An 18,372-nucleotide genomic window follows, 5' to 3' on the forward strand; every position below is an offset into this window, starting at 1 on the left:
CCTTAAAGTTCCTAAAGCAGTTCCAAAGCACCCATGGCTTTCCTGGAATGCATGTTCTCTTAAAATGGATAATCACAAAGGCCTAGCTTCTTGCTGTTCTTAACAAAAGGTAAACATCTGATTTTTCTTTATCTATGACTTTCACTGTACATTTATGAAAAAAGGGAAAAATAATATATTTGAACTTTGGCTAAGTAGTTTTGTAGATGAGTAAATGCTGATCATTACCTTATTCACTACAAACATGTTAATGCATAAAAGCATTCCAATTCTATATCATATTCTTTCTCATAATCATCTTCCCAAGAGGTTTATGGAATTAGAAATATCTTCAATTCAAACCCCAATGTCAGAACTGCATGAAATAGCTATACATTTCTTCTTAAAATTCTGTTTTCTTGTTTGGAAACTATTAATCAAGCTAATCTTTCAAAAATTATCAAATTCTTCTTAGCCAGCAACCAGAAGGGAGGTAGTCTTATTTCAGTGTAGGAAATACAGTACACAGAATTTGCAAATATTTGAATACCTGTAACTATCCTATATTTCATTTCTAAACCTAAAATCCAAAAGCAGGGAAAAATAGATTTTATTTTTCTCATGAAATATGTACAGCAATTTGCTGTAAATAGATTTAAAAATCCAGGATAGTGGCTCTAATTTTCTAGATTCAAACATGAGTGAAACATTTCAGTCAGCAATCTGAAAACTAATCTATGTGACTCATTTGTATTTAATTTCACACTAAGAAAAGAAGTCAAGGAGAGACACAACAAACCAGTTTATCCTTAAACAAATAATGTATGTCAGAAACAGAAATGGTTTTTTAAGAGCAAAATAAGACATTGTAGCAATCAGTCATTTGATTTTGATGACAGAAAAGCTCAAACTGCAAATACTCAACAAATAGCATTACTTAGAAAATGTTTGCCAGAATACAATTTTCCAAACTCCTTGGGATTCAAAAGTGATACATTTTCTGTGGCATCTTTGACTTCAATGTGTTCTGAGAATTCTTCACTGTTAATAAAACTAGAAAGGAGAAAACTTTTTAAATACTTAATTTTATACTAATTCATTTATTAAACCACTATTTACTGAGAACTACTGGGGATAAAACACTCTGGTGGGTACTAAGATTATACTTTGAACCAAAAGAAGACAATTCCTGGGGGCTGGGGATTTAGCTCAGTGGCATAAGTGCCTGCCTTGCAAGTAGGCAGTCGCGAGTTCGATCCCTGGTACTGATAAAAATGAAACAGACCAAAAAAACAAAAAAAGAAGACAATTATAGTCTTCACACAGGTCAACACAAACATTAAGCAACCAATTGCGCAACTATTTATTTAAATACATGTTGTGAACAACTACAGGGTGTCAATAACACATAACAGAAAAATCAGGAGGCAATCTTTAATACTGTGACACTTTCAAAATAGAAAAACTAAAGGAACATTTAGTTACACTGGCATTTATTTATTAATGCATCACATCAAAGCATTCTGCTGCCAACACACTACAGAGAAAAACAAAAGTAATAGTTGCTGTTGTTAGTGCATTGTGCTACACTCAATTTCACAACAGTATCAATGATAGAATTGGTCACCCATTCTTGAAAGGCTCCTCTGAGAAAAATACCAGATATGCAGAAATGCGAAGGACAAATAAGCATTTTCTATGTTAAGCTGAGATGCAGAAAGAAACAAAAAAGCATGAAGGGACACTTCAAACAAGAGAACAAAATTTACAAAAACTCTAAGGCAGAAAGAGCAAGCTAGAAGACAGCCAGTGTGGCCAGAACACCGAGAGGGTGAGGCTAGAAGGATGGAAACAAGCGATGCTGCACAGTGAAGCTGGTGCTCCACTCAAGTCACCTGGCACATGTCACAGCAGGATTTGACTCTCGTCCCAGGATAATGCAAAGACACCTACATTTGGAAAGTAAAGAAACATATAAATGGATTTCTGTCTTTCAAAAAGTCCCTGCAGCAATGAGTGAAGAGTAAATTCAAAGGCATCACAGATGGAGGTTAGAAGATCAGGGCCTATAAAAGTTCAAGAAAGAAGTGGAGGTGGCTTCAATAAAAGCAGTGGATCTCAGTTGAGAGCAGTTTGGCCCTCCAGAGTACATATGACGACAATTGTCACAAAAGGAGATAAGGGCACTTCTGAAACTTAGTGAACAGAAGACACGGTGCTGATAAACACCCCAAAAGGCACAGAACAGCCTCCCACCAAACAGAATCACCCAGTCTCCAAATGACAACAACGCCAAGGTTGAGACCACTGGGCAAGTGATGGCTTATGAGAAGGAAAGAAGGAGACACATGGAAAATATAAATGGCATATAAATCACCTACCATGATTGGTTTTCTCCATGTCTTAAAAGTATCTCACACTCAATTTTCCTGAACTCAACATGTGATCCTTTGCCTCCAATCTTGAAGGATCCTGAGTGAATGGCTCACAATTTGCTCCCTTACACAAATTAGAGTCCTGGGATTTATTCTTGAAATTTAAATTTTCCAGAAAAATTGAGTATGAGCTGCTTTTGAGACACTAATTTAAGCACATAATAATATGTGCAGACCTGAATTCCAAGTGACCAGCCCCTGTAGAATGCTGCTGACAAATCGAATAAAGTGAGAATTTTCCCAAGTAAATCATAGTCTTATATCACAGATTTCAACTCATGGGATGCTTCAAAAGATTCCATAAAAGAAGAAGAAATTTGTAATTTACATTATACCTTTTTTAATAGCTTACCCCTGACAAGTGTGATTCTCCTGTCAGTGTTTTCCAGTAGAACTCATAGTGAAATGTTTTCCTTGGACTAGATACACTGTTTGCTTGAAATCCTAATTATCAAGAGCACAGAATACATTTGTGAAGTCTCATAAATGGTTTCTTTGAGAATGAATGAGTCTAAGAGCAAGATCATCTTTAGTAAAACTGTTAGTTCCCATATACTATGCTACTACATTCAGTCTACTAGGTTCTATATGTACAAAGATAAATCCATCCTAGCCAGAAACTTCTGAGAAAATAATTTTAAATATGCCTACGAATATGATAAATACACTGTCACACCTTTACTGCTACAATACAAACAATACACTATGATTTCAAGTATACTGTTACCATAAAATTACCATATTCATTATTTACAACTACCATTTTCCAAAAATGTGAAGTATTATTAAATATACTGAACATGAAAGCATTAATACAAACTCTTTCCTCAAAAATAAACTCCATCAAAATTCCACGTCATGTCTCATTGTAAATGCATCCATAGGAAGTAGGCAGAGAAGTCTTTTGAGAAGAGAATGAAGGGAATTTGAGAAGGAAGGAGGAGGAAAAGAGGATGGAAAAGAATTAAGATGTGTTATATACTATATACTATATACTATATACTAACTCCTCATGAGGAAGATAGTCATGTGATGCAAAAATGTACTAATAAAAATTTAAAAAATAAAATGAACTAACATTTCCTCAGTGATATCTGGCTTTGTCAGGGTTCCCATTGCTTTTATTGAACTTTGCCATTTAATCAGTTGCTACCTGGTATTAGTTATTACCATATGTTGCTTCACTGCAATTGACAATATTGACCTGAGCTAAGGTCCAGTGGAAAGGGATCCCTACTTATTCAGTACCTATTCAACTGCAAGCAGTGTGTAGGAACCTTAAATATATCATTTGTTCAGTTCCCACAAAGCCCTGGAAACCAGTGTCCCTATGTGAATGAAATGATTCCTGATAATAGGAGTCTAAATTTACTAATTTCTAATAAGTGAAGGGTTTAAGCACTTTGCCAGCAATGTCTCACATTGCAGAAGTGTTCTAACCTGCTGGTACATCTTCCTCCAGTTCACAGCAGAGCAGGCAAAGGACTTGAATGAAGGACAATTTCACTTTCCGAGTCAGTTTGGTAGTGCTTCTTATAAAGACTCTTACTCTGCCACATTTAAGATAGCAAATATTAACACTTTGATTATTTTTAAAGGACAATAATATCACAAATTTTTGTTCTTGTAAGAAACTTCTAGCAGCTAATTTTCTTACTAAAATCATCAACAAATGTCAATTTGCTGGAAGTGGTCATGGCCATCTGACTTTACAAAATTTTTTTAAACATGATGTAAAACACACACATACGCTTCACAATAGACCAGCACTGGTCTGTCTATTGTTAACCTTTGCATAATTAAATTCACCCAACACATGCAGAACTTGTCCACTATTTGGATGAGCAGGCTGTTAACCTAGCTCATCTCAGAAAGTCAGAAATTTTACTTGGTAGTGCAAATTCTCTAATTATACTTGTTTGTTGGCTTACTTTAAAGCTATGATCGCTTTAACTCTAAGATTCATTTTATGATGCAAAACTAAGTATGTGTGTTAGCCTTGTTTATGGCAAATTAGTAAGCAAAGTTCACAGAGCACCAGGGTGTCTGGAAGTAAGACAAAATTTTCCTATGCCATTCTTGAAAAGAATGAAACAGTTTTTGCTTTAAAATGGTCTACAGTGTTTTCCCAAAAAGGTCAAACTAAAACTGGTACTTAACCTGAAGTACCTTCTGTAATTTCTATATATTTTCATTTGAGGATTTAGAAAGATGCTATTTCCTAATTTAATAATACTTATCCTTGCAATGAGGTGGATAGTTTAATGTGACTCTGAATCTGAATTTAAAGTACAGTACTATGGACGGAAAGGACAAGAGTGCAGGAAGGAACCGAAGGGAAGACAAACTATATTGTTCTGACTTACTGTTGTAATACTACATTAATCTAACGTTAATAATTTTAGAGTAGCTGGAAGAAATGCAAACTCTGCAGGTCATTCTTTTTAGTCTGATACCAATGCTGTGATAGCAGCTATAGTCACTACCATTTGCTGAGTCTTAACCAGAAGATGGGCATTGTGGTGGGAATTAATCACCACGGTGGCATCTGGTCCTCCCCCCAGCACAGCAAGCACAGAGTACGATTGTCACACACACTGCAGAGGAAAAGCCTGCCACTCAAAGAAAGCTGTGCTAGCTGAGAAAGGCAACAGAAGACCAACTGAAAGCAAGCAGCCCACCCAGGTCTGGTTCCCAGTCTCGCTGACCACCACGTATCTGTCTATTCTGTTTACTCATTTCGTTTCTTTCATTCTTCATCATTATTTTTTTGCAGAGAAGTACATATTTAAAAATCCTTCCAGAAGAATCACTTTTGTTTTAAGTCCTAAGCTCCAGAGGCAAATGTACAAAGAATCATCTGATTCATTCAAATCTATTTCACACACACACACACACACACACACACACACACACACACAAACACAAACACACACACCGTCTTCCTGCCCACTCTTACAAACAAATCAACCTCTATTAAAGAAAAAAGATAGATGCTGTAATAATGATATTCTGGGTTTCATTTATGTGTTATCATACTTGTCTCACTTGCTCATGTCTCTAGATTGCTACAACATTTTAACAAGTAAAAGAATAGATGATAGGAGACTATGCAAATCTGCTATCTCTCAGACTCTTGTTACTTAAGAAATTATACTGTGTCTGCTATCCTGGAACTCTGGAAAGGAAGGATCATAAATTCGAGCCTAGCCTGGGCACTTTAGCAATTTAATGAGACTGTATCTCAAAATAAAAAAGATTAGGGAAGTAGCACAGTGCAAAAGCCCTGGCTTCAATCTTCAGCACTGCAAAAATATGTTACACTGTTTAGAAAAAACTGTTGGTAAAACATCTTGTTATCCTCAAAATGTTACCAATAAAATGAAATGTAAAGCCCAAAAAGTTCCTTTTTCTAGTTTTATAAGACTAGTACATAATTTCAAATCAGTCCTTAAACAGGAGAAAATGAGCATTACCACAAGGCCAGATAACTGTGTCTCACAAATCCATGGCTTTACAGTATGCACTTTCTTAGAAAATGCAAATTATTTCTTGTCTCCACCAATATCATCATGTCATACTTAGGAAAATGTGAATACTTTTACTGGTTAAGTGATACATATTAAACTTTATTTTACATAATAAAATAAAAAAGTGGTTACTTTTCTGTTTAAGTAATAAAAATTAAACTTTAGTTCTTGCCATGGGTTTAGCTTAGTGGTGTAAGTTCCTGCGTGGCAAACACGAGGACCTGAGTTCAGTCCCTGACACCAAAAAAAATTTTGGTTCTTATATCAAAATAGAATGCACTAAAGTGTATATATATATATATATATATATATATATATATATATACTTTCTATTTTAAAAACACAAAAAATTGGAGCAAACAGAATTCTTTTGGTTTTTATTTATTTTTTTAAATTTTATTTTGAAAGTATACAACAGAACAAGACAGAATAAAGCCAACTAAGATCGTACAGTGAAATTGGTACAGAACTTCACAGCAGGTTACCGGGATAACATGAAACAGGCAATTTCCAAATCCCAGAAAATCAAGTAAAACTGTAAAGACAGTGAAGTCCTCCCCGTCAACATGGTAGTAGAAAGGAGCAGTACCAGACAGAGGACACAGCTGGACTTAGCCCCAGGCGCAGGCAGAAGACGGGGTGCTGAAGGGACTGGCACAGTGTTACATTCCTTTGGATTTACTTGCTTTTTGCCTACAGTCTCCTTCTGTGCTTTCCCTGTAGCTCTGTCAGAAAAGTAGCCTAGATCCCCTTTGACAATTGATGTAAAGTTAGAATCTCGTGGGAACTGACACGCTTCCGGGGAAGACTTCAACTGATTAGTCTGCAACTATTCGAATTCTCCTCCCTCTGATCAAGAGCAATCTGAAGTATGATCTTTAAATTTGAATTTCAGAACTGATTGAATCACAGTTTCTTCAGTGAGACTTTTCTTGATGTAACAACCTGGCTTTGCCAAATTCCCTTTGCAGTCTCAATTCTGCATTTTCCTGTTTTTTCCTTAGGAAAACGTACTAATAAATTACTTCCACATAAATGTTCGGCTCACTGTCTGCCTCTAATCTAAGACAAATGAAGTTGAGTCATTAGAAGGTGGCACCTGGAGCCCTGTTTGTTTGTTTGTTTATTTATTTATTTATTTATTTATTTATTTATTTATTTTGGTCTTTTTCATTTTTATCGGTACCAGGGATCGAACTCATGACTGCCTGCTTGCAAGGCAGGTGCTTATGCCGCTGAGCTAAATCCCCAGCCCCATGGAGCCCTGTTTAAATCCAGGAGCCTGAAAAGAGGCTGTCTTAGGAGCAGGAAGCTCCATCAGCCTAGATAACACAGAAGGACTCTGAGTTGAAAACAGAAAAAAAAAAAAAAATTCTACCATGAGAAAATGGAACCAATGCCTCCAAAATATATGCATGTGGGATCAAAATTCCAAGCAACTCCCACAGGAATTGGATGAAAAAGAAATGTAGTATATTAGATGTGGAGAAATACCTACAGTCTAAAAAATTACAAGCCCATTAAAAGTAATAGTGATACTTTTAAAAATCTTCATTTCACTTTTTGGAGGACTCTATGATTTGAAAAAACAGTATGTTCAAAGTGATTGTAGAAAATTACAAGGAAAACCATAATAAAGAAAATGTACTATTAAAATAGTACACAGACATGACAACAAAGCCACAGAACACCTGCAAAGATTATGATAGCAAATTGAACACATATCCATAATCTTGAAAAATTACAAAAAACAAATTTAATCCTCAAAGGTGGAAAGAGGAGCAGGAAAGACAACAGCCACACAGGTTTGGAAGTTGAAAAGCAAATGACTAGCGTGTCCTAGTGGACAAACAAAAGATGAATTTACAAATTAGTAGTCGGAAATACTAGTAAGCAAGACTATCCTACTACCCAGTCGTCAAAGGTTCTGGGACTAGCAACACCCAGTAATGCTAGGGTCACGAGGGAAGTCAAAGCAACTCAGTTGAGGAGAATGTGGAGAGCTGTTTGAGAATTCATTCGATTTCCAGTAGACTACATTCCTATTCCTTGACTTTTCCTAGCCACTCTTGTGAAAAATTACAGCAACACCTGAAGTTTGAAGGTATTTTTGCTGGAAAGGATGAAATAAAGATTATGTAGACAGGTAATTGCCAGAGTTGCCACGTTTGGGAAGTTTACCAATAAAATAAAACTAACTGAAAAATGATGGATATTTTTTCATATATTTATTCGTTGTCATTGGTCATTCAAGAAATGCAAATTAGAGCTGGAGATTTAACTCAGCAGCATAAGCGCCTGCCTTGCAAGTGTGTGGTCGTGAGTTTGATCCCCAGTACAAAAAAAAAAAAAAGAGAAAGAAAGAAAGAAAGGAACGAAGGAAGGAAGGAAGGAAGGAAGGAAGGAAGGAAGGAAGGAAGAAAGAAAGAGAAAGAAAGAAAGAAAGAAAGAAAGAAAGAAAGAAAGAAAGAAAGAAAGAAAGAAAGGCAAATTAAAACAACATGGAAATTTCACCTCACTCTAGAAAGAATGGCTGCCATCAAGAAATCAACCAATAACAAATGTTGGCGTTGGTGGGGCTGTGGGGAGAAAGGAATGCTGCTCCACTGTTGGTGGGAGTGCAGACCAGTGCATCCAATGTGGAAATCAGTGTGAAGATTCCTCAAAAAACTAGAGATCCCATTCAACTCAGCTATTCCCCTCATACAATACAACAACCATTGTTAAATTCTATCACCTTGTTTTGAAATCCTATATCACCATTGTTTGTCGTTGTTGTTGTCATTTTGTTTTCGGTGTTATTTCTTGTCTGTTTGTTAATTTTTCAATTTTTTTGTCTTTAAAATAAAAAAGGTACAATGGATATTATGAAGGGAAGCAGCTGCTCAAAAGGAATGAACAACTGGGATGGGGAAAAGAGAAAAGAAGGAAAAGAAAAAATTATATATATATATATATATATATATATATATATCTGTATATATATATATCATAGCGAAGATAACTGTACTACTATTAATTCATGGAAAGAAACTGTGAGTTGTTATACTGTTGATGTTTTTCATGCCTGTAGTTTGTAATCTGAGCAACAAACTATTATGATGACAACAATATGCAGTGTAATGACAACTGTTAATTTACTACCATCTTGTTTTGAAATCCTATATCATTTCTCTTGTTTTGCTTTGCTTTTATTGTTTGGCCTCCTTTTAATCTCTTTGAAATAAAAAAATTAAAAAGAAAAGGAAATCTAAGTGGCCATGTGACTCTGAATATTGAGTCACTTTGTTTTTTGAACAAATGGATCCTATACCATCCAATAGAAAATAATGAGACTTTCTCTGGGTCTATAATCCTTCTCTGGAGAAATATGTACAGATACTAAGATCCTTGGATTCACAGGACTCACATTAACTGAAATCTTTCAATCAACTTTTAAGTCCCCAGAAACTAATCATGAAAAATCAGTCTATAATAGAAATAGAAACCAGACAAATCACATGAAAACATTACTGTGTAAGAAATAAGCACTCAGAAGAAAATCTTTAAAAAGTAATGAGTGAATGAATGAATGAATGAATGAAGCTATCATTAATATTCCCAGAGATAGAAAAATATGTTTGGAACCATGAAAAAGAATACATGGTATAAAAATAAAAATAAATGTTGAGATGCTGAGAGGAAGAGAGAGAGAATTTTTTGGTATTTTTAAAATCTAGAGTAAAAAGGACATAATAAAAGTACTAAAAGATAAAGTTAAGGAAAGTTTCTAAAGAATAAAGCAAAAACAAATAAAAATTAGAGAGAAAAATATGAGAAATTTTAAAAGCTATCCTAGAAAGTTCAAGACAAAAAAAAACCAGAAAATAAAGAGAAAACAGAAGTGTCAAAAGAATCAAAACTTTGATAAAAGGTTGCAAGACATATACCCTGAAATGAAGAATAGAAATTGCAAAGAGGCGTAGAGACTGAAAAGATGAATATTCCAATAATTGAAGAAGTTAGAGTGTCACCCACCATACATTGTTGCAACAATTCAGAGAAAGCACAACAACCAAAACTGAAATACTATAAATATCTAACTAGCAAAAACAAAAAAATGGCAAACCATGTAGGACCCAGGAAGAGAGACAAGCCAGTTCATCTTTACCATGAGTCAGCAGAAGCCATGCTGGTTCTGGGAGGAGTACAACAAGAAGCCAATTCATCCTTCCCATGAGCTGCACAAACCAAGCAGGGCCCAGGAAGAGATGCAAGCCAGTTCTCCCTTCCTGTGAGCAGGCCAGTACACGGGCTAAGAATCAAGAAGTACCTCCCCACTCCCCTAACCCTGTAAACAACCAGCTGGTTTGAAAGACAGAATGAGTTGATAGTGACTGAGGCATAAAACAACTAAATGCTTGTGTTGTTTGACTGACTTTGCAGGCCTAAGGCCAGTTAGTCTGAGCATCTATTAGAAGGATAACAGTATGTGATATAGCAAATATGAGGGATTTCCTTCTGTCTTGTTTTTGAAATCCAATGTTGTTCTATTTTTTTTGTCTTGATTTATTGTTTTGTTTTACTCAATGCTCTGTTTTGATTGGTTTGAGTCTATTGTATTTGGTTTGCTATGTTTGAAGGTATGGACAACTATCGTGAAGATAGAAAGATATATTATAGTAGCCATTGTTGATCTCCTATTATCCTGTTTTGAAGTTCTGCAGTCACTTTCACTGTTTTGTTTTGATTGGCTTTATTCTGTTTTATTTTGTTTGGTTGTAGTCCCTTTAAAGAAAAAAGAAAACAAAAAGAAAAAGATAATATATGAGATGAAAAAGTAATCATATAACGCATCATACAAAGAATATTTAAAATTAAGATAATGATTTTTGAAAATGTTTTGACTAAACAATTAGTTTATTTCATTGAAAGGTCTAAAAAAACAGCTAACAAATCGAGTTTCTAAAACAAAATTGCTCTTATAACATACCGTATATCTATTAAGTAAAGCACAAAAACTTTATATTCATTTTTCTGAACATTAAATAATAAAAAGCAAAATAAGTATATGAGACTTTAATATGCATCGATCATATTTAGATTTTCAAAGTATAATTATAGCTATTTCTGTTATTAATAAGGTGTTATTTATATTTTTTAAAATGTTTTTATATTATGATCATACAGTTCTATTTTTATGAAATTTTATTCAGTGTTCCACATTTAATAATTTGGAAAATATTGACAAGCATAGAGCTTTTCATGATAAGCTTTATTTGTCATCAAAATACTACTTTCTATATAAATACTAAAATACTTGGTAACTTGAAGTAAATTTTAATTTTTTCTTACTGAATTGCATAATTGCTGCAGCCCAAATATTTTCATTCAAATTATTTTTTTAGTGAATGTTTTACAAGATATCTATAATCTATCAATTTAGCTGTCCCTATGACTGTTGAAATTTACTGAAAAATTGAAATTCTCAATTTATTCAGTTCTGCTATGTGTAATTAATGTATCCAATTAAAGCTAGTAGTTCTATCAAAATAGTCTTCCTATAAGTGAAGATAATCAATCAGAATTATAGATTTTTAAAATTAAAAGAACAGTTGAGCTCTAATCATTTTTTCTTTTACTCAATGCCTCTCTGATCGTTGTGGAATAAAAATCACTGCTTTCCCATTTGTAAGTTTGGTTTTAATAATGCTAACTAACTGAAAACTTTTTCTTTTTTTATTTAAAGAAAAAAACAAAACAGAAAAGGTGTGGAAATAATATGTAATTTCAAAAAAAAATAAACAGTAGAAAATCACTAGTTGATAATTACATATTGTTCTTTTACAAATAGTTGTTCAAGTTACAAAAGTGAAGCATCAAAATGGACATGCAAACAGTCAGACTGCAAACAGTTCTGTTCAATTATCTAACAAAAACTCAGTAATATAGTTATCAATCTTACACACTTAAACATACATGCAGTTATATTCTTTAGAGCACTTTATTTTCTTCTCTTTTTTACAATAGCAATTACACATTTTGGGCTTTATTACTCCTACGTTTCTTACTAATTTTTACACTAGAGATGTAATGTGATATTTATAAATATGATTCTTGTTTATTTCACTAATCAGGATACCCTCAAATCTGACTGAATATTTTAAGGATAAGTTTTTATGTTCCATTTATTGAATTAATTTGATCAAAAAATTCAGACTTTGAACAGATGGAAGCACAAGTTGAAGAATATTTTCTCAAAAGTTATTTCTATTGTAGAACACATAAAATAATTTACCAATTAATAACTAAAATTCACAAACACTTTGAAGGTAAAATTAATGAAAAACAGAAAGAAAGAATCATGTTCTGTCATATTAATGTGCTTTCTGAAAACTTTGTATTTTTATCCTACTACTCCATTTATACAGTCAAAATTACATATGAGAGTAATGTTTTTAAAAAGTATGACTTTAAGTAAATTTCTCATGCATTTGTTCATAAAAACTATTGTGATACATGTTCTATCAAAAAAAGATGGGGAAGAGAGAGAGTATCAAGAAAGAGGAAGACAAGATGGTAAGCTGGAAAATGCCCTTGTTCACAAATGGGTACTCTTCCTAAGTCCTAGAACCTGTAAATATTGTTTTCCCTGAATGAGCATCTTAGTAGATGTGATTACATTAAGGATGTTGGAATAATACTCTGCCATAAGAAAGGATAAACTCATTTCGCATTTCTAAGAAAATGGATGCCCTTTGAGACTATAATGTTATGTAAAGTAACTCATACACACGTTTAAATATCATACAGTTTGTATATCACAAAATAAAAGACAGACAATGGGAAGAAAGAGAAAAAAAAAAGGATTGCAATCCAGTGTGCAATCCATCTAAAAGCATACCTTGACTTAGTATGATCATCTTCCATATTTTACATGATTTTTGGCTTGTTAGTCTTGTTTTCAGTATGCATGTATGATCATTTACTTTACAAGTTCTTGAAAGATAAATAAATGTATCTGATGCATTAAAAACTAGAAGGGCAGTGGGGGAAAGAAGGGAATTGAAATATGTTATGTACATGTAGTAATCCCTGTGGTGAAAATAACCACTATGTACTGTACTAATAAAATTACAAGTAAAATTTAAAGATACTGAAATATTTTATCCTGGGTAACTCAGGTAGACCCTAAATACATGTGTTCTTTATAAGAAGAAGAAAGAGCCATATTTTATGCATAGGAAGGAGAAAATAAAGATTTGAAGATGTGGCTCTTACAGTTTGAATCATTTTTCAAGTACATGTTTGCAGTACATGATTACATTTACTGTGGATAGTTGGTACAGAGACATAATATATCTTAATTCTTTTTCTTTCCTTTTCTTTCTTTCTTTCTTTCTTTTTTTTTTTTTTTTTTTTTGCATTTTCTACTCCTCCCCTCCCATCCCACTCCATCCAACTCTTGACTCTCTTCCCATTTACAAAGCTCCATTTTCATCATTATTTTTCCCTTCAGTTCCTTTTTTCTGTCTGATTTCCCCCACTCTGTCTCTTGTTCCATTTGGTAAAGATCTCCTCTCTTCCTGTTTATCTGTGTTCTTGAATCTTACACATTCCCCAGAGGCTCAAATGTTGAAGACCTGCTCCCAGTGTTGGCTCACAAGGCAGGCTTCTGGGAAGTGACTGGATCATGAGCACTCTGATCTCAGCAGAGGGCTTTTAATCTCATGAGCCACTGAGAAGTTATGGAAATGTAGGAGGTGAGACCTATCAAAAGGGGATGTGCCTTGGGGATTCTATCTTATCCCCAGCCCCACCACCACCACCACCCCTGAAGCCACTATGAGGTGAGCAGCTTTGGTCCACCACTTACTTCTTGCCATGGTGTTCTGCCTCACCACAAGAACCAAATAACCATGGACTGAAACCTCAGAAACCTTGAGCCAAAATAAATCTTCCCTCCAATAAGTTGATTTCCTCATGTCTTTTGCCACAGCGATTACCTCATTTACATATTGGCCTTAAAGACTGGAATGATGCAACCACAAACCACAGAATGCTGGCAGCCACCAGAAGCCACAAAAGGCAAAGAACAAAATTCTCTCCCCAGAACCTCCACAGAGGATGTGGGCCTGCTAGCATCTTGATTTCACACAGTGAAAATGTTTTTGGACTCTGGCTTCCAATGTGACCCATCAAGAGGTATGTTTACACTCCAAAGGAAATACTTGATACTGTGTTCCTAGTTTATATAGACCGAAATCCAGGAACTATGTGTGGAAATAGATATTAAGGGTGTGGGACAATAATGAAATAAACACGAAATTGGGTCGAGTGAAATTCATTAATATGGGTCCACTTTACTGTCACATATTGAAATCAAATGCCTGTGGCTTTTCCAGAATATCACTGCATACTAGTAGCTGCATAGCTCTCAGGTCTCTGGGGGTGACCCTGCCTCCATGGCTCCTCTAGGTCTTTCCTTCTGTGGCAGCTGCACCTTTGCAGCAAATCTTTAGCTGGGATCCAAATTTGCCTGAAACCTTGCAAATCTAGGCAGCCAGCTGCCAGTTTTTATATTCTGGGCCTAGGGTAAGAGTAACAGCGTCAGTCTCGATGATGCTGGAACTGCTTCCTCCACAGTCTCAGGGGATGACATTTGGCTTTCTTCTGGCTACACTAAACTCCTTATTAAATTGTTCCTTGGCTACATCCTAATTTTCTCTCCTAAACCTACTCTTATTCCTTCCGTAACCAAGCTGAGAATTCTCTCAACCTTTTTTTCTTTGCTTTGTTTGTAAATTGTATCTTTAAATCATTTTTCTCTTATAGTTTACTACAGCAGTTAAGAGAAGCCATGCAATGTCCTGAGTGTTTTGTTCCTGAGAGATTTTTTTCCTGCCAAATACACTGATTCATAGCTCCTAAGTTCTGCCTTTCATAAACCTTGGGCATGGAGACAATTTCACCAAGTTCTTTCTCACTTCATAGCAAGAATGATCTTTCCTCTAGTTTGCAATGTTTCTAGTGTTTGCAAATGCTTCTGTGTTTCTCTCTCAGTGCACACTGAGATGGCTTTGATTGTCCATATTTATAAGTACTAACTGTTCATGATAGCTTAAGAGCCTCAAAGAAGACTCTGGATTTCCCTGCAGTTTTTTCTACTGACCCCTCATTACAATCACCGTTAGTGTTCTGTCAATGGCAATACGGGGTTTTCTCAGCACTTACTCCTAGAACAGTTCCCTCCTCCACCCACTGCTAAGTTCCAAAGCCACTTCTACATTTTCACGCATTTATCAAGCAAAGTCCTACTTCTCTGGCACCAGCTTTTTGTTAGCTCATCTGGCATTGCTATCACTGAATAACTGAGACTGGACAATCATAGAGAACAGAAATGTATTTCAGTTCTGGACGCTGGAAAGTCAAAGACCATGGTGGCAGCATCTGATGAGGAGCTTCTTTCTGTCATTTCACATGGTAGAAGGCAGACAGGTAAAACAGAAACCTCACTCTGCAAGCCCTTTTTATAGCAGCATTACGCAAGTCGTGAAGGTGGCTCTGATAACCTGAACACCTCGCAAAAGACCTTGCCTTCTCAAACAGCCAGACTTAGCATCAAGTCTCTAAGATATGAATTTAGGGAAAGCAGTCAAGCTACATCAACACTGTAGACTAAAAGTAACTGTAGTGAAAGGAGTCTTAAGGAATGAAAGAAAAATACAACAGCAATTAGCTGCACAAAATGCTTCGCGTTAGCAAGAAATCAGAGATGTCTACTAAAGTATGCTAGCACATAACTCCCAATCTAGAACTCTATTCCCAATTAAATAATAATCTCAAAATTGAGAAATAGAAGCATGGTTATGCCAAGAAAAACTGAGCAAAAAATTCACGGGAGATATACTTCTATTAAAAGGAAGTTAAACATATAATAAAGTGTTACAAGAAGCAATAATGAACAAACAAAATAACTGAATTAGGCCCATCTACATTAAAATGATGACCAAAATGATTAATATGGAAGAAAGCATTAAAAAACAACTAAATCGGTCTCTGTGTGTCCTACTGCACACCTGTAATCTCAGCACTCTGGGACACTGAGGCAGGACAATTGTAAGTTTCAGTTCAATCTGAGGAAATTTTTGAGAACTTACTTCAAGATAAACAAATTTATAAACAGTTGAGATGTGACTCAGTGTGAAGGCCCTGAGCTCAGTCTTTAGTACAAAAGAAAATAAAAGTTAAAATGAAGAATTAAATAGGTATAACACAGACTGTGGAAGAGGAGAGACAGGTGATCTTTCTAAACTTTTGCATAATTTTGAAGGAAAGTAACAATACCGACTTTCATAAAGTATCTATGCCCAAAATTTGAGATCACTGGTGCAGTAAACTGAGCAACTGCTCCAAATGCAGAATATTAAAAAAGAGAACTATGTTCAAAAAGTAAGAAAGCCAGATATCATGGTACACACCTGTAATCCCAGCACTCGAGAAGCTGGGGCCGGAGGACATAGAATTTGAGGTCAGTCTGGACAATATACATCCTGTCTCAAGAAAGACAAGAAAAAAGAGGTAAAGGAAGGAAGAGGAATGGAGGTAGGAGGACAAAGAAGAGGAAGTAATAAAACAATAAAAATGTATAACCATAAGAGGAAAAATTATAATTAGAATATATGCAGCTATAATAAAACATGATCAATAAAAGCAGTTTAATTGATGAACCCTAAATCTAAAGCTATATTTTAATATTAGAAATTCTAACTCTTAAAAACTGGACAGATCAAGCATTCATAAGTCTAACAAAATTGTATAAGATTTGACATAGAAATTTAGAAATCAGATCTAATAGATGAGTATGATTCATTTTGGAACATTTATATAAATGATTAGTAAAGATCTTTTTCAAACACACTGAGAACACTTACGAAACTTGGACATTACACAGATAATTCTGGGTAAATATGCCAGACAGGCTCTTGCCTGCCCAGAACAATACCTCCCACCCACCCACTTCCCTGTCAGAAGGACTTGGATTTTATGCTCGGATGGTAAATGGATTCTCTTGCTCTGCAAATGCCTCTTCCAAGCTTCAGCAAGTTAATCACAATCAGCTCCAACCAGCCCTTTTAAAGACTGCACATTATTAGTGTGTGAGTATGCAACTGATTTTCTTGTGTTCACTCAGCAATTACACTGTTCGAAAGTACTCTCAAGGTCCCTCTGTGGACAATCATACTGAATGCAAGTTACTGTCCTGTTTCTTTTCAGTCCCTGTGCATCTTCTTTCTTTTAATGCACAATCTTATTTATCATACATGGTACTATCAGCACTTACATAAACATACATCATAGATGAACTCACAAACTAATAGCAAAAAATATTACTGTTGCTAATTTTCAAGGGACTGCTTCTAAAGTGTCAACCAGAAGAAAAATTTTCATACCAGTTCTTAGATTTCCTTTAATAGAAAAAGAAATTTTCCTTTTATTCTTGTTTTGCTGTGAGATTTGCATTTTCTTATGGTTACTGAATATTAATACAGTTTTCTCCTGCATCTGTTGAAATGAATATAAGCTTGTTTTCTTCACCCTTACATTGAGCTAATCATGTTAACATTTTATGTTAATCATTTTACTATTTCAACTCAAAATCCTACATTGATGATTTTGGAAAAATTGAGGTAAATCCAACTTGGCCAAGATGTGTTTATCAAGCATACATATACCTATTATTTTACTTTTGTGTTTCATATGTGTATATGAGCATATATACACATATGTGCATAACACTGTGGGATTTTGTACAAATCCATCAAATAGGCATTTGTGAAAATCTCTTCAAGTTCCTTGCAATTTTGCCAATTTTTATTTTATATTTTTTAACATGGTTCTACTAGAAGCTTGCAAGTTAGGATTTTTACGTCTTTTACCTCTTTTAAAATATATATATATATTTAATCATTAAACTATTAATTTATGCTTTATTAGTCATATTAATATAATAAAATTTTGGATTTCATTATGGCCTTTTCATATATGCATATAATATTTTGATCATATCCTCACTGCATTATACCCTCTCCTTTATATCATTCCTTTTGTCTAATGAGTCCCTGAAGTAATCACTTCAACCTCTAAAACTATGTATGTTTTAAGTTTATCTGATGATAACACAGATTTATAACTGATACTTTTTCATTTAATATTTGTCTGGTATCTGTTTTGCACCTTTTGATTTTTAATGTTTCTTTGTGTTTATGTCCACTGTATGACTCCTTTTAAGGACATGTTTTTTAAAACCCAATCTCACAATCATTGCTTGAAAACTGCTACATTTAGGATATTCGTATGTTTTTGTTATTGATTGCTAACATGAGTGAAATTATTTCTACCATCTGATTCTGTATTTTAATTCTTTTTACTTTTTCTGCTTTTCTCCC

The sequence above is a fragment of the Cavia porcellus genome, unplaced genomic scaffold (genome assembly GCF_034190915.1).
Source record: "Cavia porcellus strain 051 isolate PalLab524CR breed Dunkin Hartley unplaced genomic scaffold, mCavPor4.1 scaffold_11, whole genome shotgun sequence".
Classification (NCBI taxonomy): Eukaryota; Metazoa; Chordata; class Mammalia; order Rodentia; family Caviidae; genus Cavia; species Cavia porcellus.